General features: G+C 39.5%; 1 protein-coding gene across 2 annotated transcripts in view; it reads right to left on the bottom strand.

Moving 5' to 3' along the window:
• FBXO8 (F-box protein 8) overlaps positions 1–12,535 on the bottom strand; it is a 39,606-nt gene extending 27,071 nt beyond the window's left edge. Inside the window, exon 1 of one of the 2 annotated variants that reach the window (XM_040965730.1) lies at positions 12,448–12,535. The gene's annotated coding sequence lies outside the window, so the exon portion shown is untranslated. Of the gene's footprint in view, positions 1–7,717; positions 7,739–12,447 lie in introns of those variants that run through there. The other variant, XM_040965731.1, reaches the window with a different exon arrangement.
• Between the last annotated feature and the right edge of the window lie 304 nt (positions 12,536–12,839).

The raw sequence follows: 12,839 nt of genomic DNA on the forward strand, positions 1-12,839 counted from the left end.
GACTTCTTGTGAGGTGGAGCATATATATTACTATCATTTCCTCCTATTAAAATGACAGAAAAGGAATAAAAAGGTAGAAACTCTACTTAAAAGACAAAAAACCAAAAGCAAACAACAACAACAACAAAATCCAAAAAAACAAACCCAGGGTGTGGAGTACAACACCAAGAATAAAAGGTACTAAAGAGCTAAGCAGAGGGAAAAGGACAGTATTAGAATAGTGCAGAAACTTAGGTACCTGGTAGAACCTTGAACAGGTTCTGGATTTTAACACTTACCCCTGGGAACAAAATGAGCAATAAAAAACAGGGCTGTAACATCAGTGAGTCATGTTTCCTTCTCTACACAAAATAATGTGTATATGCAGCAAGATCACAACCTTCCACTTCCCTTCCCCCAAACACATCACATGTACAGAAAGCTGACACTTTACATCAAGCTACTTCCCTCTTGCAGGCAAAATGAAGTAGCATCTGTCAAGAAACTGAATGACCCTCAAGAAAAGACTGCACTCCACCACTTTCCTAACTTTCCTAAGTTGTCCAGCAAAATGTCTACCAAACCAATCGTTTCAAAGCAAAAGTCCCCAGCTGTATAGCATGAATGCATTCATAAATCAACTTTTTATTGCCTCAAAGGTCCAATGTTCAATCATTAAAGCGTGGGTAAAACAGCCACATAACAACCACTTGATTTTATCATGATTTAATTCAATGACTCTCCAATAAAAGTTAAAAAGTAATTTTAATCTTTATTCCAATAGAAATAATGTTCTATATGTGCATATTTTTTTGAGTTTGTGCCAGGTAGCCTCTGAAGCTTTTCTGTATTTGAATAAAGTGCATCTTTTGATCTACTTATGCTTCAGTTGTTGCCTATTAAGTAACCTCTCTGGGGGCAAGTGACTGGCACATTAGGATAACTCTTGGGGCACCTCTACCCTCTATAGGAATCCCTAGGTTCAAGTCTCAGTTCTGCTTGCAATTCCTGCTCCCTGCAGATATGCAAGTCAGGAAGCCACAGTGAGCATTTAATTACTTGGGTTCCTGTTCTCCACCTGCATATCCAGATTGCGTTCTGGGCTCCTAGCTTTACCTGGTCCATCCCAGGCTGTTGTGAGCACTGCTGGAGTGAACTAGCAGCTGAAGATCTTTGACTTCCCTCTGTATTTGCTTTTCAGGCAAATGAAAAAATTTAAAGTTATGCGTAAATAGATGAATTGAGAGAAGAATGCGGAGCCAGAGTTGCTGCACAGTGGATTCCATCACTGCCTGAGATGCCTCTATGCCATACTGGATTGCTGGTTTGATTTCTGCTTGCTCTACTTCCCTTCCCCTGCACTACTAACGGCTGCTAGCTTGTACCTGGAGCAGCTCTAGCTGCTGCTGCCACAGTGGAGGGAACATCTTGTTCTTCTCTCTCTCCATCTCTCTGTAACTCTGTTCTTCAAATTGTAAATAAGCCTTTCAAAACAGGAATTCCAACTAAAGGACAACAGAACCAGAAAACAAATAATTTGGAGGATCAGCAGAAAACAATAATTATTACTAGTGGATGCTCAATTTTGAGAATGCAAAAGAATGTAGTGTTCACTGATTCTCAAAGTGTCTCCCAAACATACTTATTAATTCCAAAGTACCAATGCTGGGAAAGTAAACTGAGCAACAGTTCAAGGCTCAAAGAGACTAAAATATAAAATATTATATCTAAGTTTATGTATTCAGTTTAAGACTTACTGCCCTAGAGTTCATATAACACAGAACAAGGAGACAAATATTCAACATTATTGCATAATAGTAGGAGGAGGCATTGGCTCGGTGGTGCAGCTAGTTAGGCTGCAGTCTGCCATGCCAATACCCAAATGGACACAAGCACCAGCTGTTCCACTTCTCTGCTAATCTCCATGGAAAAGCAGTAGAAAATGGTTCAAGTCTTTGGGGCTTCCGCACCCATGTGGGAGATTCAGCTGAAGCTCTTGGCTCCTGGATTCAGGCTAGCCAAGTGCTGGTGGATGTGGCCATTCAGGGAGTACGTTAGTGGATAGATGGAAGATCTCTCCTTCTCTGTATGCAACTCTGTCTTCAAACAAATAAGCAAATCTTAAGGAAAAAAATGTAGGGAATCCTGTCAATGTCAAAATACTCAAAAAATTTCATTGTGTGTGATTTTTAATAAGGATATTTTATTTTAAAAGAGAAATTCTTTCTCAAGAGTTGAAACACCCCTTGAACTTAGTGTGTGTGTAGATTTACTCTCTTGAATTCTGCCATGTTTCCTTCCTTTTGTTCATAATATCAACACATATTTACACTTGTATTTTATCACTTTTTAATCCATACAATAGCCCTAGAAGGTAAGCATTTTTTTTCTTTCTAGCTGAGAGGAGTGGTCCAGGGAGGGTAAGCAAATTTGATTGCGACCACATATGTAGTAAACAGAATCAGAAGTCAAGCTCAGATCTATCTGAGTTCAAACCAAACTATATGCTCAGAATTGTCAGAGTTTATGAATGTTTCTTTATCACCAGTGAGAATCAGCAAAAAAAAATTTTTTTTTTGATCTGTCACCTTTTACAACCTCCACTGTGGCTCTGCGGCATAGCTGCTCTTTCGGGCACTGTTCTTGTGGAAAGCGCACCAATTTGAAATAAGATCTGGATTAAAATCCTTTTTCTCATTAGTTAGGTAACATGTAATGATGACCCACTGGACTTAGAAGAGCTAACATGATCTAGCTTTCCTTAGTAGGTAGTTTACAATAAAAGGTAGCGCTGTATCTGTCCTACCACCTTCAAATGATAGCTCTTATTTGGTTCTTCTGTTTCAATGTGCACCTGATTATTATGGACTCAATTACCTGAGGAATTATAATCCTAGTCTCAAACTTCACTAATTTAAGACCTATACATATGCAGAAAGTTGGGGGGGGGGGGACCCTGGGGTGGAGCAGGTGGACAGGAGGAGGCTTGTATCCCAACCTTGGGGACTTCCGGATCCTCACCAAGGACTATCACTACGGGCACCAAGGACTACATCCCAACTGCCAAGGAGACCACGGGGAACTGGAATGCCTCGGAGGCCGAGAACTCTGAGGTCATCCACCCCCTTTTGGATCTACTACATGGGATGGAAGAAGCCCAAACCCTTCCTTGCAGGATCCATGGTCATTGGAACAGTAAGCTTTCTTCAGGACTAGGGAGAGGAGCTTTCCCTGGTCCTCACTTAGTTCCAACTTTGGATCCCCACCCTATCTTGCAATGACCATCAGGGTTGCTCCGGAGCACCCCATCCCAAAACACACACACACATGCACGCACACACACACAAATTGGAATAGACAGTGAACAAGGAAAACTTGGAACCAGACAGGAAATGGTCAGTGTAGACTCACATATGCCTTACTAGGTAGACACAAAGATTAATTACTGCTCACTAAGGTATTGAAGATTTCTCTGCACACCCCTCCTAAAACTTGTTAGAGTTATAAGCCAGTTTAGACTATCCCCAAATCTGCCAAGTTCAGCAAAATTAAGCTTCAACACTATAAACTGCTCAATGCTAAAATGAAAACAGTTATGAGACAGCTGAATAGTACCCTACAGCCATTTTAAGGTGTATAGCAGCCGGTTCTGTGTATAAATTAAAATTGAAATTTCAATGAAGTAGTCACAGGATGTGGTTAAGAACTTGCATTTTTAAACATATTTGTTACTCAATACCATGTCAATTAATACCATAATGTTGTAAATTGATGTTGATGTTATGTTGTGGCTTTTAATTGATCAGGATGATATTCTGCCAGCTCTGTTTTCAGATGGTCTACCCAAGAAACCGTTGAATTTATCTGGACAATAAGATGCTGGACTCTATGCCTGCAATGAAAGAATCTTGACTGAATTTGAACTGTAATACTGCAACAAGGTGGAGGACTCCACCATGGGGGGACGGTATGGGGAGGGGTTGGAGGAATCGCAGAGCCTATGAGACAGTGTCACATAATGCAATGTAATCAATAAAAAATACTAAAAAAAAAAAAAAAACCCAAAAACAAAAAACCTTAAGACCTATACATTTTTAGATATGCCATTTATATTTTTCTAGCAGACAAAAATATCAATGAGTAATTTTGTTATACTATAAATGTAGGATACATTTATAGTAAGTATAAGGTAAGTATTTAGTCAACAGTTACTGATAACAGAGATACTTTTTAGGCAGTTAAGTATTATCACTGTATTACAATTTTTAATCATTAGTAACATATTTCTAGAAATAAATCCAGAAGTTCATGGCATGATTAAACAAGTAAAAGGTCTTTTGAAGTATCACAAAAAGTATCTGACAATTAATAAGAAAAAAATTTCCATTCACCCAATTATTAAGATAATAATGATGATTTTGGAGCTTACTACACTAACTGTAAAAACACAAGGAATTAATTCCACTCAATAGGTTAAATGAACAATCCTATATCAAACATAGTACCTTGAAGACATAAATTGCTTAGTAAATATTTTTTGACTGAATAAATGGCAATCATCAATAAAAAAAAACTAAATTAAGTGAAACTTGAGTAGACCTCATCAAAATGAAAAATTTAGCTGATTAAAGCAGATAGCAGACTGTGAGAGAATTACCTTGACAGCACTCATCTTGCAAAGGGTTAGCATCTAAAAGATACAAGTAATTCTTCAAACGTAACAATAAGAAACCAAGCAATACAATTTTTAAAAAAAGGAGCAAAAGCTACTTCAAGAGTAAAGATATACGAATGACAAATATGCACACTGTCAGATATTCCACATTAACCAGGACAGAGGGAAGTGAAGTTACAAAAGGGCAGTAATAATCGGTCACACCTGGTCAGTATCCTGACTGTGGAGCTGGATGTGGAAACCTGCACGGAACTGCATTCGCATGTACATGCATGCTATGTAAAAAGAACACTGCGGCCAGCTAGGTGAGATGAGCGTACTGCACCAAGGTCAGCCTTCTGGCCGTGATATTATACTACTGTTCTGGAGAAGGTCACGGGGGAAACAGGCAAACCACAGCAGAGATCCCTGTGTAAATTTTGTTCAACTCAATGTGAATCTACAATGATCTAAGAAAAAAAAAAGGGAACTGTACATTTAAAATAGGTGCTTTTTATGGTATAAAAGTATATAAAAAGGTTATTTTTTTATTAAAAGAATTGGAGAACGGTTTTAACGAGGCTCTGGAGGATGACTAAAGACAAAGCAAATCTAGTGTCACTAGACAAATAGCAGCTACTTTAAATTTTAGAAATTCAAAGAACGGTTAAAAACATGCCACCTATAAATGATCTCTGACTTCTCAGATTTAACCAAAAAAATCAAAAGACACAATCAAGGAACACAAACAGGCATCAATATGGATCCCAGAATGCTGCTTTGACTATAGAGAATGTACAGATCACTGGATTAGGTTGAAGTGCAAAGAATACTGATATCCTTGTGTCTCTTACTTGGTCTAAAAATATAATACTAAGTGAATTAATTAGAAAATTGGCATAATTACACCTTAAACAAATGCATAAACTAACGTGCACTAATTTGGATTGCATAAATATTATAGTTCTAATATTTAGATGCAATGATTTATTTTTCAAAAATATTTTCAAATAACTCTGATCTTACTATGCTGAAAAAATGCCCAATTTCCTACATAGTAAGTGCTATGCTGTCTGTCTGAAACACACAGCAATTTCTCCGCACTTGCAGTGTATGATCTCTATAGCTCTCACCTTGTGATCCCTCGCTGTGATATTAAGGTATTTCAAATAGTATTCTGAGGTCCTGCTTCTCAGTTTTGTCTAAACAAATATGTTGAAGCACAGTAAAAAGAAACTATTATCTAGAAAACACCATAAAAATTAATCAGAACAATTATAGAAGTTAATAATTTATTAAGGCTTATTAGAATGAAGTGGCATCTGTACTATGTAATTGCATGGCTGGCTAATTTTGCAGAAATGATATTAGTTTTACTATATTTGTAATGTTTTGTTTCCTTTTTAGAAAAGGATACATTTCCACAAAAGATAGAAATTATTAATAGTTGTTGCTATATCAAACATGTAGCCTATTAATAAAATATTAAGCAGTTTAATCAAAATGTCCATATGTAACTAGTTAAACAGTAAAATATTTGTATAATAAAAGAGCAGCTTTATTAAAACTTTCAGTACTTTCATAGTAGTAAGCACTCAAAAATAACCCTGCATAGATTTCAAAATGTTTACACACCAAAATAAACATCTTTTAATTCTAACATACAGTCATGTATTCATATAATAATCAATTATCTCTACACCATTAAGGTTTACAGAAACTATATATGGGAAATAGAGAAGTATAGAGGTTTTTAACTACTTTTGTTCGAAGCAAATCAAATCTACAAAGTTCTTTGTGAGCATACAATGTTAAATAAACTGTATGAAGGGCCCGGCGCGGTGGCGCAAGTGGTTAAGTCCTCGCCTTGCACGCCCGGGATCCCATATGGCCGCCGGTTCTAATCCCGGCAGCCCTGCTTCCCTTCCAGCTCCCTGCCTGTGGCCCGGGAAGGCAGCCGAGGACGGCCCAAAACTTTGGGACCCTGCACCCGCGTGGGAGACCCGGAAGAGGCTCCTGGCTTCGGATGGGCATAGTATCGGCCCGTTGCGCTCACTTGGGGAGTGAATCATCGGATGGAAGATCTTCCTCTCTGTCTCTCCTCTCTGTATATCCGCCTTTCCAATGAAAAATAATAAAAATAAATCTTTAAAAAAAAAATAAACTGTATGAAAGAGATACATGAATGCCCTCATTTAAATACTCATTATAAATGGCTTCCTTTAATGTTTATCTTGCCCAAACTCCAAAGGATGGAATTTATAAATAAATGTTCTATCTTAAATAAAGGTCTAAATGTACAAAATAGTTTATCCTACAACAGAAATTCTATTAAGACTTAAGGATATTCACTTACTTATATATTTTTAGAAATATTCAATGTTTTTCAAGTAGAGAACAACAACTAGGTTTTTGTTCCATTTCAGATCTTTCATAATATTATTCTGTTCCTAAAGAAAGTGGAAGAGTCTGGGAGAAAACATGCTCCATGAGAGATTTAGAATCAGAGTGGCAGGGCAGCTTTTATTTCTCCTCTTCCAAAAGAAAAGACCACCAAAGTAGTTTAGAACAGGCTGCATACAGAAATTTTAAAAAGAAAAGGGAAAAAAAATGTGATAACCAATCACACTCCTAAAATTTAAAGGCAACAATTATAGGAAAATGAAAGAAGGGTGAGTCCACAACGAGGTCTTTCTAGAAGAAAGGGAAATAGCTAAGTACTCAGAGGTCACAAGGTACACTTAAACACATAAAAAAAAGCACCTACTCATTAAATTTAAAGATCTGGTCCTGCAAGAGCAGTTTTGCTACTAAAAGGCATACCCTTTAGAGTTGTCCCTTTCTCTCTCTCTCTTCCTTTAATTCAAAAAGACTTAGAATTTTACTTTGTTTTCGGCAGGGTTTTTCCCTGCTCTTTTATTTCATATTATAATGAGTATCACTAAAATGCTATCTACATAAATACAAAAATTAAGATGCACTATTTAAACACAGGAAACAAACTGAGAATTTCAGGCTTGTTTGCATTTATTTTGCAAGATATGCAGCCTATTATGATTTATATATAGAATATAGTTAACATACTTTTTCAGCATTATTTCTAGTTCCACTGGTCTACTAGTCACTCAGCATGACTTTAAACAGCAGCTGCCATGGCAGCATGTGGCAACTAATGCTCTCATCATGCTTCCATGGCCACCAACTGAAATGGCCATTCCATGAGCACTGCAGAAGCAAAAACAAAACAAAAAGGATAAAGCTTACTGAATTGAAGAAATAAAAGAAATAAACAAATAAAAGAAATAATGAGATGACAGCTGGTGGTCAAAAGAGATCAACAGAATATAGAAATTTGACTCAGACTGCTTTAGCTACTTAAGCGCACTGAGCAAACCATTTACATTTTGATGTTGTAGCTTCCTGACTTATAAAACAAGGGCGTAGGATCTTCAGGGTCTCTTTTAAGTTATAATCTGCAACAGTTCCAAGAATATGTAGTTAAGAGAAAGGAAAAGAAAGGATATCCAAATTAGGAACAAATAAAATGATCTCTGTTCACAGATGCTGTGATTTTATGGAAAGAAACCCTTAGAGATTCCACAAAAAAGTCCTTAGAACTAATAAATGAACTCAACAAAACAGCAAGTCACAAATCAACAGAGCCATCTGCAAAGGAAATTAAGAAAACAGTTCCACTCACAATAGCATCCAAAAAATAAAACGTATGAATTAATCAATTAATGAATTAATCAAGGAGACAAAAGAAAGGTAAAAAGTAGTGCTCAAAGTAATGAATTAAGGAAAATAAACAAATACAACACATATTCACCAACTGGAAAATTCGCTATTACTATTTCAGCACCATCCAAGTAGTGCACAAAAATCTCAATCCCAAGGAATATCCTTGCCTTCTTAGAATTACATATGCAAATAGTATTCAATTTGTGAAATACTAATTTAAAATTAAAGAGCTATCAAAAATCTAAATTCTATTGTACATTACTATCAATACTAAAGATTGGTGAAATATAAAACAAAACTACAGTGTTACAATCTCTCACTCACTATGGTGGCATCTAATAAAGAAGGGGGAGGGACAGAGAAAGAGTGAGAGAGAAGGAAGGGGAGAGGGAGAGAGAGAGAGAGAGAGAGAGAGAGAAACAAGTATTGATGAGGAAGTGGAGAACTTAGAACTCTTCCTGAGATTTATTCATCTGAAAGGTAGAATGACAAGAAAGGGAAAGCTGGAGGCAGACAGAGAAAGTGAACTCTTCTGTCTTCTGATTCACTCCTCAAATGGCTGCAAAGCCAGGGCTGAGGCAGACGGAAGGCAGCAGCCAAGAATTCCATCGGTCTCTCCTGCGGCTGGCAGGGGCACAGGCACTTGGGCCATTATCTCCCGCCTCCAGGATGCATCAGCAGGAAGCTGGATCTGAGTCTGGAACAGCCAGACTTGAATCACCATTGTGATGTGAAGTGTTGCAATTGGTAGCTCAACCCACGATGCCCCAACACTGACCCTGAGCTTTTACAACTTCTGTCTACTGTTTGTGGGAATGCAAAATGAAATGGTCACTCCGAAAAAAAAACAAGAACAAAAACGTGTTTTTTAAAAAAAAGTCAAATACCATATTATCTAGAAAATTCCTACTTCTTGGTATATATCCAAAAGAATTGAAGCATGGTCTGGAAGAGATATTTGTAGACTGAAGTTTTATAGGAGTATTACAATAGCTAAAGTCATGCAGCAAGTATTCATGAACGGATGAATTGATGAGCATAATGTGGTACATAAACAGCATGTGACTTGGATGAATCCTAAGGACATTACAAGACAACAACAATTTGCAACACAACAAATAATATATGATCCCACTGAAATTTGATATCAAAGTCTTCTAAATCACAGACTGGACGCAGAATGGTGATAACTACCAGGGACAGTGGACTGGGATGGAGATCGGGTGAAGGGTGTTATTGTTCAACAGGTATAGAGTTTCAGTTACGTAAGTGACTGGTTGGTGGGCTAGGATTGTGGCATAGTGGCTCAATCTGTGGCCTGGAATGTCAGCATCACTTTTTAAGGCGGAAGCCCTCTCATTCCTCTCCACATTAGATAGTCCAGCTCCCTGCTAAGGCACTAAGAAGCAATGAACCCAGCAAGGGCCTGCACAGACGCCAACCACAAAAGCATACAAAGATGGAGCTCCAGGTTCTTGGATTCAGGCTGTTGACATCATATGGAGAGCAAATCAGCAAGTAGAAAACAATTCTCTCCTCTGTAACTCTGCCTTTCAAATAAATAAATACACCTTTTTAAAAATGGAGAAACAATTCTACATTTTCATAAAAATAAAAGAGGGGGTGAATCCTACACAACAACAATAAAAATACCAAATTGGCGATGCAGATAGGGCTGTGTGTATACATGCATCTACAATCTGCTTTTCCTATTTTGCCATCTCCTCTCCTACCAAGATCATGATCTGCATAATTCACTACCCAGAATGAACTGCTGGAGTCTCTCCAAGCTTGGCTTTATTAGATCAGGTCGTTTCCCTCATAACACAACTTATAAGAGCCAGTGTAGTATTCTTGAATAATAAACACACACACAGAGTTAAACTCTCTAAGCCCACTGCCTAAACTGGGCACTACAAACAATATTACCTCTGCATCACTAAGGTACTTTCCTGAAATATCATATAAACTTACTGAATTCAGCAACGCACATTCCAGCTTCTTACAGAATCTATAGCAAATTTTCAAGAAACAAAATAGGAAAGGAGGGAAGATAATTTCTGGAAATAGGTATCTTCCATGAAAATGTATAAAAGCACTGCTTAGGTAACATAATTTAATGCAAAAGCAGTGAGTTATACGTACACTTTCTAGCAGAAATGATTTTGGGTGATTACATGACAGTTAATGAGATAGTCACAGTTTCCAAATATGAACCAAGATATTAAAAAATGATAGATGTACATTAACAGTTGCTTACGCAATGGACTGTAAAGGCACAAGTCTGGATGACTAATTCATTATGCTGTGATGACCTTAGGTTTTTATGTTGTGAAATGAGGAAGGCAGGTAGGACAAACACTCTAAACACAAAATGTTTTTCATCAAGTCCGAGCTAAATACAATGACTAACATTTCAGCTTAATCTGTAAGTTACTACCATGAAACGTTTTGCAAATGTGAGCACTTCAACTGTGTTATTTTCTCCAACACCTTTTTTAGTGTTTATATACATTTAAAGGCACCAAACTGTTATTAGTCAGTTGGCTGTAATGCATTGTCCATGACGTATGTAAATCTGACAGAGTCCCCATCTGAGAGTTAAATCTACAATTTCAGAATGCAGGTTGGTGCTAAGTACTGGAGGAACGAGAGGGAAATCTGAACCTTTAAACCACAGATAAGGATTTACAACATCTTTCAAACCTGAAAGCAGCTCAGGCAAGCACTGGGTCACAGCCAAACAGTGTCACAAGGCTGACGCTTGCACGTTGAGTTTCCAATAAGGTTATATACGCTTTGCTGTCAAAAGCCGTGGTAACAATGTCAAGTGTGTTGAGACAGGAATAAGGCACGACCTGCCCCTCATAGTGGTCAGGAGACAGCCAAGATACACTTCCAAAACACACCTGCTGAACCACCCAAGATCTGCAGCCACTGCCCTACTGTTCTCCTTTAAAAGCCGCTTCACCTGTAATTATTTTTTTGATCCAGTTCCAAACACAGCACAGCAGTGGGCAAGCAAGACAAACACAATCACCAGATGTGACAGGCTCTTACTAGGGAAACCCAAAAGATAGAACCATTTCTCTTACAGACATCGCTTTCCAGGAAACATTAGAAATAACTCCCTCTTCTGATAATCAGTAAGACAAAAACTACTTCTGGAAGAGACAATGCTAGTATAAGTTGTTTTTTTTAAAACAATCTGGCATGTTTTATTGTCTGACTGTACTTTTCATGGATGTATTTTTCAATTTTTTTTTTTTTAGTTAACGCAGCCATTAACTTGTGCTTAGTAGTCTCAAACACGGAGGCCGGGGGTTGGGGGTCCCCCCCGCTGGGAGCCTGCTGGGGTCCGGGCTAACCCTCTCTTCCCACCAGCTCCCTGCTAACGTGCCTTTGGGAAGCGGCAGAGGATCCATCAGCCCAGAAGTGTCTCAACAAACAGTTTTGTAGGTTGAAAACGACAAAGTTTGACTCAACTCGAGAAATACAAAACTTAAATCTATTTGTAGACTTGCTCTATTTTTACGAACCATTTCCACGGTGGAGAGCAGCCCTCCCCCGCCCATGTCAGAAGTGGCCGTGCACATGAACAACAGGAGCACCTGCTATGTAAGAGCTTACTGACGTCACAGCAATCAGACAGACGCAAAGTGCCTCCCCCCAAAGCCCAGTGCAGCAACCGGCAGTCTGCCAGGCTTCCAACCTTGAACTTTCACATTCGGGATTACTGGCAAGAAGCAGAGACCCATGAGCCTGAGCACCCGCCTGCCCGGCTACCTGAAAGACAAGCCTCTGGCCGCCTTCTTTGAGGGTGACCCCGGGTCCCAGCCTGGGATCCCAGAGTGACTTCCATCCAACTGCAACGGGCCAGATAAGGGAGAGACAAGACCCCTTCCCGCCCCGCCATGCCGGCCCTGCAGCCACTCCGGACGCTCGGCGCCGCCATCGGGGTCACACTGCGGAAAGCCGCGGGCTGTGCATTTCTGTTTTCCCAGTGGGAAAGTCGGGGGTCCGCACCCGCAAAGCAGCTAAGAGTTCTGGAAGCGCTGGGCTGAGGTTCGTACCTGAGCGACCTGCGACCTCCACCGCCGCCGCGACGAACCGGCCTCTGCGAGGGAGCCTGGCGCCGAAGGAGAAAGCGGCTCAGCCGGGAACTGGAGCCTGGGCCATAGAGGAGCCTGCGCGCACTGCCCCGCTGCGATGGGGCGGCCAGCCGGCGAGAACCGCGCTCGAGCCTCGGCGCCCACAGCCCTGGAAGCCGCGGACTCCGACTCCCCCGGCTTTGACGTTTCCTATTGTTGCCGGAAGTGACGTCCGGGTTCTGGCCGTGGCCAAGGAAGCATTTTTTGTTCCCGACGTGGACGATTCGCTACAGATTCTTCACGCTTATCCTTGCCGCCCGAGACATTCTGAACATCCATATCGCGTCCATCTCTAAAAATCAAAGTAGCATTGA

The sequence above is a fragment of the Ochotona curzoniae genome, unplaced genomic scaffold (assembly GCF_017591425.1).
Source record: "Ochotona curzoniae isolate NIBS_2020 unplaced genomic scaffold, NIBS_Ocur_1.0 scaffold_4505, whole genome shotgun sequence".
In the NCBI taxonomy this organism is placed as follows: Eukaryota; Metazoa; Chordata; class Mammalia; order Lagomorpha; family Ochotonidae; genus Ochotona; species Ochotona curzoniae.